Raw genomic sequence first — 15,140 nt, 5'->3', positions numbered from 1 at the left:
ATTCAAATGAGCTCTCTGCAACTACCCCTAAGAACTCAACATTTGGCCAAAACACCTTCTCAAAGTGCAGAATAATTTTGTTCTCAATCTCTACACCTAGTTCGTTGATGGCAACCTTCTTCCATTCAGGTAATCTGGGTTCAAATTTGATCCGATTTGATTTTAAAACACCAAGAGGAACATTAATAATTGGAGCCTTGCAAGGTTGCTGATTTGAGAGGAAAGAGAACAGTGAAAAAAATGTAAAATGAGAAAGGGAGAGGGTTTCTGATTTTAAGAGAAAATGTATTATAGCAGTAGGGTTTCTTTTGTCACATTACATATGTTTTCATTTTCCTTTTCATTTAGTTTTTTATTGGGCTTTATGTGTATTCCTTGTATGAGCTTCAAATATGGACCATTTCACAAAATTAAGCCCAAATCTGAATGTAAAAATACAAAAATTCTGAAAAAATTTAACAAAATATTAATAAATTACATTCTATTAAATATTTTTATGTATAAAATAATTTAAAATTAGTATACATATAATCGGGTTGGTTTGGGTTCGGTTTGACTTTTTTTAGTTAAAACCAAACCAACCCTATAATGGTCTGGTTTTTTTTTTTCCAACACCAACCCAAATCAAATCAAACCATTAGTCAGGTTTTTTTTTTTTTTTTTTCGATTTAGTTCGATTTGTCGGTTTGATGCGATTTATCGGTTTAGTTTGTACAACCCTAGTTGCTTATTTATAATCTTTAGAGAATCCTTCCCCAAACAAAGGGAAATAGAATTACTGTTCTCTATAAATCTATATGAAGTGAATTAGACGCAACTTATTTAAACTCAAAAACTGTTTAATGTAAGGATTTCTTCACAGATTGAACTTATTAAAGATTTTGTGGATTGACCATGTGATCCCTGCAATATAATCCTTGCATTACTACTTTGTGAACCAAACGGTCCCTAGAACAAAAGCAAATACATCCTGTGATGCCTATTTACGAAAAACATTTACATGTGGATGTGGGAACCAAATGAGAGTTATGGAAAACATCATTATTACTATATGAAACTAAGTGTAGGCCCCTTTATAAATTAAGTTTGTTACTAGAACTAGCTGACTAACCAAAGATTAAATAGAAAAGTGGCGAGACGTTTAGACGATGTAAGATGGAATTTGTTTAAAAAATCAACAAGATGCCCATCATTCATCTGAAATATGCACACCTTGAATAACATGACTCTGTTCAATCGAAAACATTATAGTACGAATTCGAATATTTGAAACATGAAAATTATTCATAGACAAACTTATTAGAAGTAAACATAACCAAAACAAAGTACTAATAACTTGGGCCTTTGAGGCGTACACGTCTTCAAATACTTGTTGCAACTTCATATTCCGTGTGATCAAAATTAGTGAAGTTTAGGTTTCAGATGAGTATTTCCACCATTATTTTCAGTGCTAATAGGAGCTGTTTCGTGCATAGGATCTACCCGATGTTCATGACTTGTGGTAGGAGTTATTATAATATTACCAAATCGTTTTGGAAGCCTCTTCATTAATGCCACTGTTACGATGGCCTGTGGTCGTAACAACAAAAAGGAGGATGACGCAGATGGCTACTGTGATTTTTTTACCCATGTTTGAGACTGTTTGGTTTGTCAAATGATAGATATTTTGTAAGGGTTCCTATATGCACATTATATAGGAATCTTGGGAGAAAGTCATTGCAGAATTGTTCGTATGTGCCTTTTACAATACAAAATCCATCTACTTTTCGACAATATTTAATCCTTGAGCAACAATAATTAACCTAAGCAATTTAGACTGATAAGAGTTCATTGGAGAATTATTTGTATATGCCTTCTCTTTAGCAAAAATCCAATCGCTATTAGACAATCTTGAATACTTGATCACCATTAGTTAACCTAACAAGGTAAAATCATTTCGGAATGTCAAATCATCTTCTATGATGAGGGCTCGAAGGCATAATATGTCTAAAATAAGTTTCAACGAGAGTCATCACTCAATTACATTCCCTTTCTGGAAATACCTATGAGTCATGGAGTATCTAATAGTTACATTATGCATAAATAGAAACGGGAGCTAGGTCGTCAATTATTTATAGACAGAAAAAGTAAAAATACTTCCAAAGACTTGCTCCAAGGGTAGGCTGAGGGAGCGCATCGATGATTTTGCTGGGTCTTTTAGACTCACAGTTGCTGCGTGTGCGCAGGTACAGTAAGCGGGATTCAGCTGTTGATCAGTGATTCCAGCCAGTTGTTGCTCCTAGTTTAGGTGAGCCACCACTAGTATGTGAGGCGACATCTACTGCTACATTTATTATTCTTTGTTTTTTAATCGAGTTGCGTCTCGTATCAGTTATACTCAGATTAGTGCTCCATGACTTAGCCTTTTGTTGGGGTGGTATACTTGGCTATCTCTACTTTATATTATGTTTTCGCACTTACATATATATATTTGAGACATCATTAATAGTAATCTATCTCCTTTATTTCTACGTTCTGCGCGTGCTTTAACCTATAGGGTTCGCCTAATTGGTAGTGACTTGTTTGGTGCCCTGTTGCGGCCAAAATCCTAGTTTGAATCGTGACATCATTAGATTGTGACTCTAATCTCAATGCATCAAATTGTTGGAGGTAATCTTTTTCTCTTTGTTCCTTTCCTACTTTATTTACTTGTCATCCGGGATTAAGAAAAATGTTTGACCAACAATTAATTTCCTTTCCTAGTCACGTTCCTACTTCATTTACTTGTCAACCAAAAATTAAACCAAATTTTTTTCTTCTTTTAATTAGTTGGTAACTTTGTTTTCCTTTAACGAAGAATATTGTTGGTGTGGTTCTTCGATGTAGTCTCTCGTGTTCTATGAACAAAGAAAAGAAGAAGAAAAAGACGACGATTTTTGCTTTCATCAGTTCATGTTCATATACCATGAGAAGTACTCCCTTTTAAACAATGACAATTAGCTGTTAATCAGAAATATTTGTTAATTAAATTGAAAATTTTGAATGTCTTCCTTTTTCTGGTCAACTTGTCTGGCTTTCTAGTGATGGTATAATGCTAATTTATTTAGCTAAAAAGGTACAAAACAGAATACTGAAAAATTCTTCCTTGTCCCAAAAGTGAAAAGGAAGGAAACTCTATACGAAAAAATTCCTAAGCAGAGATGAGATGGTACATTTCAACAGCTTCATTCAAATGTAAATACTTATTGTTTAGATTTTCTAGAACGCGCCCCACGCGCCTAAGTACTCTCTCCCTTTAACACTGATTGGGCCATAAGGCCGCCGATTGGCACCCCACCGGCGCGTACAACTGACCAAATGTAGCCTTTAATGAGGTGATCCTGATGCAGGGCGATTCTATAGAATCGTATGCTACTACTCTCACTGATTCTCCGATTTCATCTGCGACCCCAAATCGCATTGAACCCGATTTGATTAAAGCTCGTAAAACAACTCATAATGGCAAAGAGGCAGTTATATTCAAAGAAAAAGATTTCTATGGAGTGATGGCAAACCATTGTAGAAGAACTATCGTGGGTAGATTTCGCAAGCACAGACCATAAATTGACTATCTTAGGTCAAAATTCAAGGAGAAATCCCAATGAAAGGCGCGGCAAAAATAGGTGTGTTTGACAATTTCAATGTTTTTCTAAACTTTACTTATGAAGATGACTACCATTTCATTCTATATAAAAGACTGATTGAGGTAGATGGTCATCAAACATGGCTCCAAAAATGGACACCGGATTTTAAGCCAGAAGAAGATCTTCCAATAGTGCCAATTTGGATTCTGAGGCCAGGATTACCTTTTCATTTACATAATTGGCATTATGTTAAGGAGATTGCTAGTGAAATAGGAACCCCTTTGGAAATAGATGCTACGACTAAGAGCATGACTAGACTTAGTGTGGCAAAAGTAAGGGTGGAAGTTGATTTACTTAAACCTTTGGTGAAGAGTGTTTGGATTGGGATTGAGGATGACAATAATCCATTGAAGGGATTTGAACAAAAGATTGAATATGAGAATATCCCAAAATACTGCAAGCATTGCAGGAAATTGGGGCATAATATAGCTGAATGTAGAGTTCTAGAAAAGAAAACGTTGGAGGAAAAAAAGGATGAGGAGGAGAAGAATTATGCTAACAATATGGAGAATCAAAGAAAGGAATAGAACATAAAGAAAGCTGAACACAATGGAAATGCTGGTCCTAAAAAACAAAAAGAGAAATTCATTGATAATCAATAAGTTGAAAGAGGAAGGGAGGCACAAATTGACAAAAATAAGCAGCATAGAATGCCTAGAGGGAAGAGTAAACCTCCCAAAACTGCCTTTCAACCTACAGGTGCCATATTTGGGGTTAATAAACCAATGCCGAAGAATGTGCAACAGAAAAAAGGTATTAGCAATTCTGAGAAGCATGATGAGAACAGAAAGAAGAAACAAGGGGAGAGTCTTGAAAGGGATAAAGAGGAACAAGGAAAAGAGAAGGGCTATGATGTGAGTAATGAAGATCAGGCCAATTCCATTGCCAAAAATCCCAATAATGTTGAAAATACTAAGAAAGACAAGACACCAGGAGGGAACAAGAGACAAGAAAATGCCAATCCTGAAATCAAAACCTTTATGATAAATGATCCAAGTGAGTTGGAAATGGTTCTGTATGAAGATGGTTGGGAAGCTGCTGGAAGTAAGAAAGCTAAAAGAAATTCTAGCAAAAAAGCTAGAAAATAAGATCAATCAAGAAATGAAAAAGAAAAGAAAAGGCAAGAAAGCATTATTACCCAGAATAGCTTTGATGAACTACTTCAGGAAGGGACCATTCGAAAAGATAAATCAGGTCAAGATGCTGAGGAAATAGAAGTCAAACAAAGTAGGGATCACAAAATGAAGATGAATGGGCTGATGTATCATCTACTGAAGAGGAAAACACGTTATATGAGTCAGAAGAGGATGAAGATGAAGAAAGTGAGGAGGAGGAGAGCACTGGTATAGGTACATCTGGAAAAAATTATCAATCCAACATAAAGATGGGTATACAAGAAAGTGCAGCAACCAAGAATTTGACAAGAAACAAAGATGAAAAACATATCAAAATGAATCTTATTACAAGGAATCAAAAGAAGAATATTACAAAACCTACTAAAAATCCCCTTAATGATTAAGTGTCTTAATTGGAATATTAGGGGGATGAAATCTCAGGATACTACTGAGAGATTGAAGTATTTAATAAAAGAGTACAAGATTCCATTTGTTGCTCTACAAGAACCTTTTACAAATAAATCAAAAATTGAGTCTTACAAACATACTCTAGGAATGTAAGGAGCTTTTGCTAGTGTTAGCAATAAGATATGGATTTTTTGGGGAAAAGATATTGATTGCTCAGTATATGGTGCAGAAGATCAGATGGTCACTTGCAGAATAGTCTTGAATACTTCTCAGCAGGTTTTTATCTATGTTGTGTATGCTAAATCTAGATCAACTGGAAGGGAGGATTTATGGAGATATATGAGAGTGATTGCTTCTACTATAGATGATCCATGGGCAGTTTGTAGTGATTTCAACTGTATTCTTTCCGTTGAAGAAAAACTAGGAGGCAAACCCCATAGTCTGAAGAAAAGCATCCTTTTTATAGAATGTTTGCAGGATTGTGGATTGAAAGGATAATGGTTTTTCTGGTTGTGCTTTTACTTGGTCAAATGAAAGAAAGGAAGAGGAGGTGATTTTGAAGAGACTGGATAGAATGATCAGTAATGAAAAATGGTTAGAATGTTTTGACACCTCAGATATCATCCATCTACCAAGAGTAAGCCTTAGATCACTGTCCTCTTTAGATCACCTGCAAGACTAATCAGTAGAATGATGTGAAATACTTCAGATTTCTGAACTTTTGGACTGAAATTGATGGTTATCAAGATGTAGTTAAGGCCTATTGGTTCTCTCCTTCTAAGGGGAACTTTTTCTGGGAAGTACAACAGAAGCTTAAAAATACCAGCAAAGCTTTAGGTGAATGGTCCAAAACAAAAGTGGGGAATATCTTTGACATAGTGCAATAATTAGAGGAGGAAGTGAAAAAACCTGAGGAGAAATATATGGAAACACTTGATTAGAATGACAGGATGCTTATGAACAAAACAAAAACAGAACTTATTATACAACATAAGCATGTAGACAGTTTTTGGAGGCAAAAGGCAAATTTGAAATGGAACTTAGAAGGCGATGAAAACACTAAATTCTTCCATTCAGTGGTAAAGGGAAGAAGGAAGTATCTATATATAATTAGAATTTGTGACAATGGATCATGGATAGAGGGTGTATAAGAGATTGGCAATGCTGCAGCTCAGTTTTATCAGAACCTCCTCACAACAGGACAACAATATTGATCTTGATATCCTTAAATATGTTCCTAAATGTATGAGTTCCATAGATAAAAATTTTATTTCAAAAAATCCTTCTGTGGAGGAGGTGAAAAAAGCAATCTTTGACATAAATCCAAACAGTTTTGCTGGACCTGATGGATTTTGTGGTCTGTTTTTTTAAAAATCTTGGGATATAGTTGGAACTGATATTTTAAACTTAGTTAGGAATGTTTTCAATGGCAAACAACTTCCTAGATATTTCACTAACACTTGTTTGATTTTACTTTCCAAAATTGATTCTCCACAAACTTTTTCAGATTTTAGGCCTATAAGCCTCAATAACGTAACTTAGAAAATCATTTCAAAAGTGATGTCTGATAGGGTAGATAGTATTATTCCCAAAATTATTTCTACAAACCAAAGTGGATTTGTGAAAGGTAGATCAATTGGGGAAAATATTTTATTAGCCCAAGAGATCATTCATGAAATTAAGCAAGATAACAATGGGGATAGTGTGATTTTAAAAATTGATATGAACAAGGCTTATGACAGATTGTCTTGGTACTTTTTGTGTGCTGTAATGAGAAAAATGGGTTTTTATAATATGGAATCTTCTTTCAAATAATTGGTATAGTGTAGTTATAAATAGTAAGAAGTATGGATTTTTAAATCACAAAGGGGAGTAAAGCAAGGAGATCCTATATCTCCAACTTTATTCATTATTGCTGCCGAAACTCTGTCATGTATGCTGAATGATCTATATAACAATCCTAGGTTCAGAGGTTTCACTATGCAAGCTAATGGACCTAAGATCAATCATTTAGCATATGCTGATGATTAAATCATTTTTTTGTGCAGGAAAATCCAAAACTCTGAATTTGGTTATCAAGGTTCTGGAGGATTATTGGATAGAAAATCAATAGAGGCAAGAGTTGTTTTCTAATGGACAAGAAGATCTCTGAAAACAGAATCAACATTGTCTCAAATATTCTGTAGGTTCAAAAACAGGAATTTACCATCACCTACTTGGGATGTCCATTATTCCAAGGTAGGAAATTGTTTCAATATGTTGCTGATATGGCAATTAAGATTCTTAAAAAGGCAAATTCTTGGAATTATGATAGACTATTCACTGGGGGGAAGATTATTTTGATCAAACATATTCTTTTTGCTATGTTATATGTCAACCTCCTAAAACTATTTTCAAACAAATGGAGCAAGTTTTTGCTAACTTTTTATGGGGTAATAATGAAGGCAGGCATAAATATCACTAGGCAAAGTGGCCCAGTCTATGCTTGCCTACTTTGGAAGGAGGTATTGGAACAAGATCTTTGAATGATTCTTTTGCTGGTAAGTTATGGTGGCAACTTAGAACCAAGGAATCTTTGTGGTCTGTGTTTTTGAAAGCCAAGTATGCTAGAAGAATCCACCCTGTTGCTTGAAAGTGGAGTTATGTAATCTCATAATTGGAGAAGGATGATGAAAATCAACGAGAAGATAGATCATTTAATATTATGGAGAGTTAATAAAGGCAATGCTAGTTTTTGGTAGGATAACTGGTCTGGTTTAGGTGAGTTGGCTCAGTTTGGTATTGCTAATACCTTAATTAGGGGCAGTGTATTAGATTCTATTGATGAAGGGGTGTGGAATGTTCAAAAGCTTAAGCAAAAGCTTCCTGATAATGTGGTGAACCACATCCAGAGAATTACAATTAACTCTTCTTGTCTTAGTGATAAACCTGTTTGGACAGTTACTTCAGATGGGAGATTTAGTTGTAAATCAGAATGGAACACTATCAGAACTGCTCAGAATCCTTCTTTAGTCAACAAGATGATGTGGCACAAAAAGTCCCCTTTCAAAGTTTCATTCTTTCTGTGGAAAGTTTTCAAGAATAAGGTGGTTGTTGATCTAAACTTAAGGGGATTCAAAGTACACTTACCTTCTATTTGTTCTTGCTATACTAATCATGATGAGGAAGATGTGAAGCATCTATTTCATAGGAGCAGTATCAATCAAGAGATATGGAAGAATTTTAAACGGTGCTGTGGGATTTATCAGGTTTTTAATAGTCTGAGACATCTAGTGATCACTTGGTGGCTTACTAAAGGCAAAAATTCCATTAAGAACATGGCTCTACAAATTCTGCCAGGAATCATCATCTGGCAAATATGGAACGATAGATGTAAAGCAAGGTTTGAAGACCAGAAAATGTCCATTCAGAGAATTAAAATAAGGATTTATCAACAAGTGGTCATGGTGATACATAAACAGTTCCCCAATATCAATCCTTTTATGCATTGGTCTAAGTTTATTCAAATCATGGAAGAGCCTAAATATTACTTTAAATCATTTCCTGTTAAATGGTTATTTCCTATGAAAGATTGGGTGAAGTTGAATGCTAATGGCTATTCTAAAGGGAATCCTGAAAACAGTGGAGGAGGTGGAGTGTTAAGAGATCATAGAGGTTATCTGATTGCAGCTTTTGGTGTAAACATTGGAATTACTACTAACAATGTTGCAGAAGCACAAGCAATGGAAATTGGAATTGAATGGTGCTTGCAGAATGGTTATAAGTTGTTGGAGTTAGAAAGTGATTCAAAAATGTTAGTGGATTGGATCATGAATAGTAGTAATCCACCTTGGAATATTATGGATATCATTTTGAGAATCAAGAGTTTACTAGATCAAGCATAGAGATGGAGCATGGTGCATTGTCTCAGAGAGGGTAATAGAGTGGCTGATTGTTTATCCAACTGGGGCCTCGAATGCAATACTATTACATGGATAAATGAATTTCAACTATTGCCAAAGGAGGTTAGAGGAGAAATTACTATGGATAGACTACAACTTCCTACATTCCGTAATAATCTCAATAAGAAATCTTGTAACATAGATAGGAAGTTAGAGAGAAATTAATGTTCCTTGAGTACATACTTTGTATAGATGAAGAGTTACAACTCTTCTAGTGTACAATATTTTTGTAAGCTAATCTGAAATCCTACCATGAAGCTAGTATGTGATCTGTCCATACAAGGTAGGTGCAGGGAGTTAGATTTCCTCTGCCATGTACTTTAAATGAAGTATGAAAAAAAATAGCTACTCGTTTAGAGGGGTTGATTGATTTGAAAAGAAAAAAAAAAAACTTCATTCTCTCCTTTGTGTCGTCAAAGCTTTGCTAGATATTAATTAAGCCTATAAGATTTTTTTTGTTATTATTGTTTAGCTTAATTACAAGATTCTCCTATTTGAAGAAGTTATTTACACCTCTAGTATTGTACTTATTAATACTTTTCACAGTGGTTTCACCAGTTAGGTTATAACAGTTACTTTATATAGTACTCCTATAGGATTTATAATTCATACGTTTATGTAGAGAGGATGTTGTTTTCTTCTATCTTATATTTAGTGATGTTAGATTGATGCTCTTCTTGACCTTTGCTTTTTATTGTGCTTCAAATCCTTATTCTAACTAGTTTACATGTAGTTCTTTCTCGAATTTTAATTATTCAGTCTTATTCTGATTGCGTAAAAACAAATTAGTGTATACATACTGAACTTGAAGTAAAATTTACTACATGTAACAGTTACTTACTAATTATATTGTGCTTCAAGTTCAACTTGCTACATGTATAATTGTCATATATAGCAAATTTTGCTTGCCTCTGACATATATGTCAGTGGTTATAATTGTCAAGAGAAGATCGATGTTTGTTTGTCTTTTGGGTTGGTAAACTACTAAGCGATGCAAGATGCCAAAAAAAAAAAAAAAAACATCAAAATCAATTTTTAAATAACGAATTGCCAAATTGGTTTAAAGAAAGACATGAGAATAGAAAGAAAATCAGGCGCCAACGCTATTTAGAAAGAATACTATATATCCCTCCTATAGATACATCTGAACACATCTTATTCCTTTTTCTTTTTTCGTATCCAACTTAGGTTTGACCACATAATGTTGTCGATTAATGAGTAATCAATGGTCAGTGCAACATCCAATTATAGGATTCATGTATATATCTTCCCTCTCAATCTCTATAGTGATCAAGAGTACGTAGTTAAATATATGGTTGAAAGAGACAGGAAATGACTTTTTGATGAAAGGACAACGAAATTCTGTACGAAAAAAAAATGACTTGTGTATTCTATTATTTTGGAATTATCGCTACGACAGAATGGGAACAATGACATTTACATGTTTTACTTTGACCCTTTCTCAGTCTCACATGCTGTTGAGTATTCTTCCATAATAAGACAGAGAAATTAAGGTTATTGTGTTGAACTTGGCTTGGTGGCCTTATAGTACTAGTATACAATATATGCATACTTAATTTTGACAAATCAATCTCAAACTCTGAGACGTATGCATATGAATAACGAAGGCTTAATATATCAATAGCCCTTTAACTTGGTCAGTAAATTTCATTTACACATTTGAATTATAATCTATTCCAATTGAACGCCTGAACACATGATAAAATGTTCATATTAAACACTTTCGACTCATATATTGAAGAAATTTCTGTGCATGTTCTTAAACGTCAATTACGTAGATAATCTAATCACATAAAATATGTCTTCTTTTTTAATTATATACATCAACATCAATTGGAACTGGTCTAAGGACTTATGGATTGAGGCTAATGCATATGAGAATATTTTAAGTGGTTAACTTATTTACGTAATGAGCGTTCGACAACACGAGCAAAAACTTTTCAAAAGTTTTGAGTTGGAAGTGTCTAATAAGACACTTTATCATGTGCTCAATTGAAACATGTCATAATATAAATGTCTAAATAAAATTTAATAAGAATAGTAAATTTAAGGGGTTGTCGATATATTCAGCCAAATAAGAAATTAATCGCCCCGAGCTGATCATGGGAGATTAATGTCTCATGCGACGAACATAGCACCCTTGCCCATACATGCTTTGCCTCTTGGATTAATTTCATGTCTCGTGCTCTCCAGAAATTTCTCATGCATAATTACATCTTGTATTGTTCTCCATGTACATCTCCAAGCATTTTTTAAAGGATTTCCTTTTAATATTTCACTATAAATATTATAGGTAGGTCGTCACGTCTTACGCTTTCACCTTTTAAAATATAATAATTAATATTAGTGCAAATTATACAGTGTAAAGTCAGAGGATGATTCTTATAATACATTACTCCAGTCGAGTCCAATGGAATTTCAAATTTTATTTTGCAACATGGAAGGAGCAAAGTTGGAACCATAAATCTGTTTCAAGTGCATGAACGTAGTAAAGCCAATCATTTACCCTTGCTTTTGTGTATTCAGCACCTTTCTAAATTAACTGATCATCCATCAATTGATATTTTCAAAAAGTATTAAAAGTTTGATTCGTCGTACCTCGTCATTTGGTTGAGTCAAAATTAAGGAAAAATTGAAGAAGAAAAAAGGGCTCTATTTGCGTTGTTTCTTCTCCTATTCATAGTAAAAAGGTAAAAGTAGTACTAAATTGTTTCTTCTCCTATTCATAGTAAATAGGTAAAAGTAGTACTCCTCCGTCCCAAAAAGATTGTTCTCTTTTGACTTGATACAAAGTTTAAGAAATAAAGAAAGACTTTTAAAATGTGTGGTCCAAAACAAGTCTTAGATATTTATGTGGCTGAAAATCATCTCATAAAGGTAAATTGTTTCTAAATATAGAAAAGAGACAATTTTTTAAGACAGATTAAAAAGGAAAGGAAGACAATCTTTTTGGGTAGAAGGAGTTCTAAAAGTTTTCTTAATTAAAGTTTTTCCTAAGCTAGCCTTCTAATCAAATATAGCACTATTTAAAAGAATCTCTAGTTTCTCCAAGCAAGCCGCCTTGACTTTTGAATTATTTGTACTTTTGCATTCCCCGGGGGTAACAACCAATATATACTGGCGGTTGAATTCATTAAAGGAAAATTGCCGTGAAATTTGCATTAAACAAACCTCCTGCATCGTAATAAGAGCATAAATTTAGTGGGGCGTATAAGAGCGAGTTCAAGATTTAAAATGTTAACGTGCCTTCTAAGTTGAAACCCAAGGGTACAAAAACACGAGGACCAAAAGTTTGAGGGGATCTAGAAGGGTTGAGCCAACCGCATAACTTAAGAACTGTTAAGACAATTCACTGTGAAGTTAGTCAAATCCTATACTATTAAAATAGAAGGAAAAAGTTAGGAGTCATATAAGAGCGAATCGTTTGGTGGCTGGTTAGAGTTATGTTAGCAATATGTTAATTTGATGATACTCCTAATGAAAGTTATTTAATTACATTTCGTTGAGTCTTTCTCTGCATGGTATACTTAGTACTACTTGATTAGCAAGCAAACCTCACTTCTCCTCAATCTCCACTGACCTGTCACCAGTGGTGAAGCCAAAATTTTGTTGTTCAAAAATATGAAGAAGTAAATACACGAAGAAATCAAGGGAGTTCAACATCTATTATATATACATAAAAAAATAATTTTAATCTTGTATATACACTGTAATTTTTCGCCGATGAACCCCCGGAGGCTACCTAACTCCTGCCTGTCACCATCATAGCTTCTTCCTTTTTTTTGTTCTCTCTGTTTTTCCAAAAAAAAAAAAAACTGCTATGCTCAAGGGCGGCTAATCGATTAAAAAAAAAAATCATTCATGTCAATGTTAAATCGTTACATTTATTTTATTGAAACCCAACACACAAGAACCAGCTAACTAGCTCCGACTAAGTGATTTTTAACACATAGAAGCATTATTTATGCTCCGTAAAGATTAGTTATTGCTGAGTTTGATCAAAGATACGTAGTGGAAATATTGACTGCAATTTTTCACCGCAGGAATCTTGTTTTCCCGGAGAAGTACTCACCGTTCTAGAAGTGCACATTAATGTAGTATGAAAAACATCACGCTTTAGAACATTTATTAATGTTTTGTGTTTGTTAGAGTTTCTAGAGAATTTGGAGAAAAAATTAAACAGAAAAAGAGAAGATGATAAGCGTAGAAAGAAGGTGATGGGTGAAGATCAGTGAACCCAAAATGAGAGTGTGAGAAGTCCCACAACTAAATAACTTAACTTTCAACTAAGTGTACCACTAAGCTTTTTGTAGCATGGGTACCTGAATATAATAGTAGATATATTTTAAGAATTATACATATATTATACGGAATTTAATCGGGTGATCATGAGTTCACGTGACTCTTTTTAACACATAAATTCGCCACTACCTCTAATGAGGAATTAGTGTTAGAATCAGATACGATGAGTCCAATTATTTTGTAAGCTGATAATTTTGTCAATCTGTATGAGAGTACCAAGCGTGTTTAAGTAACTCTTTTTGTTTTAGTAATAGTCTAGAACAGAGTAAGGCTATCCCTGTTACACTTTGTAATGGACTATTACTAGTCCAACCTGATATAATCGCGGTTGTTGATGGATCCATCTGGGTGTTAATTTTGAAATTATCCCATATATTAAAAGAGGTAGCCAATGAAATATTAATTAATTAAGTTAATTCCTTCGATGATTATCCAAATTATGAAATGTCGTACCTGGTCATTTGGTTGAGTCAAAATTAAGGAAAAATTGAAGAAGAAAAAAGAGGCTCTATCTGCGTTGTTTGTTCTCCAATTTAGACTGAAAATGTAAAAGTAAATACTAAAAAGTCTTCTTATTTAAACTTTTTCCTAAGGCTTCTAATCAGACATAGCATTATAAAAAACAATCTCTAATTTCCCCAAGCAAGCCGCCTTGACCTTTGAATTATTTGCACTTTTGCATTCTTTGGAGGTAACAACCAATAGATCTTGGCGGTTGAAGTCAATAAGAAAAATTTACTGTGAAACTCGCATTAGACAAATCCTGCATCATAATAAGAGCGACAAGTTAGGGGCATATTAGAATGAGTTTAAGATTCAACTGTTAATTTGCCTTTTAGGTTGAAACCCAAGGGTACAAAAACGTAAGGATCAAAAGATTGATGTGATCTAGAAGGACCAAGCGAATAATATCTTGACAGTTAGACCTGGGTCATTACAGTTACCACCCATAGTACGGTGACTTTTTTTTTGCGCGGATTGCCCTTCATGTGGGGTGGTCTTTAATTTTTGCCCTTCAAATTGGTGGTCTTTAAGTTTTGCCCTTCGCCTAATACCCCGAGGTTGTGGGTTCGAACTCCAGCTCAGTAAAAAATAAAAAATAAAAATTGCAAGGCAGAATTTTGCAAATCTGCCCATGCAAATTCTGCCTCAATTCTACCCGAAGGCAGAATTTGCATAGGTAGCAATTCTGCTTGTGCCCATGCAAATTCTACCTGAAGGGCAAAAGTTAAAGACCACAAATTTGAGGGGTAAAAATTAAAGACCACCCCCAGCGAAGGGCAATCCTGCAAATTGCCCGTACGTGATAATGCAAACTTTAATGAGGACACTGAGTTCCTGGAGGAAGGGGGTGAGTTAGAAGTCAACTTCCGAGACGTCTTTTGAGTTAATATCCAAGAGAATATATTGACAGTTAGGCCTAGGCCCTTACAAGTATGGGTGTGCAAAAATCGATAAAGCAAACAGAAAAAAAATGTTATTGGTTTATTGGTATCGGGTTAGTGGATTAACGATTTTATAAATTTTTTTATTGGACTATCAGTTCGGTTTCCGATTTTTAGATTTTAGTTAATAATTAAACCAATAACCAAATAAGGTCATATTAAAATTACATGTTTACTCTACTTAAATAAAAGAGGCTTTAGATAGAAACCCTATTCCTAATTTCCTATTTCCTAAATTCTATTTTA

The sequence above is a fragment of the Lycium barbarum genome, chromosome 1, assembly GCF_019175385.1.
Source record: "Lycium barbarum isolate Lr01 chromosome 1, ASM1917538v2, whole genome shotgun sequence".
NCBI classification, from domain to species: Eukaryota; Viridiplantae; Streptophyta; class Magnoliopsida; order Solanales; family Solanaceae; genus Lycium; species Lycium barbarum.
This window is presented reverse-complemented; position numbering follows the sequence as displayed.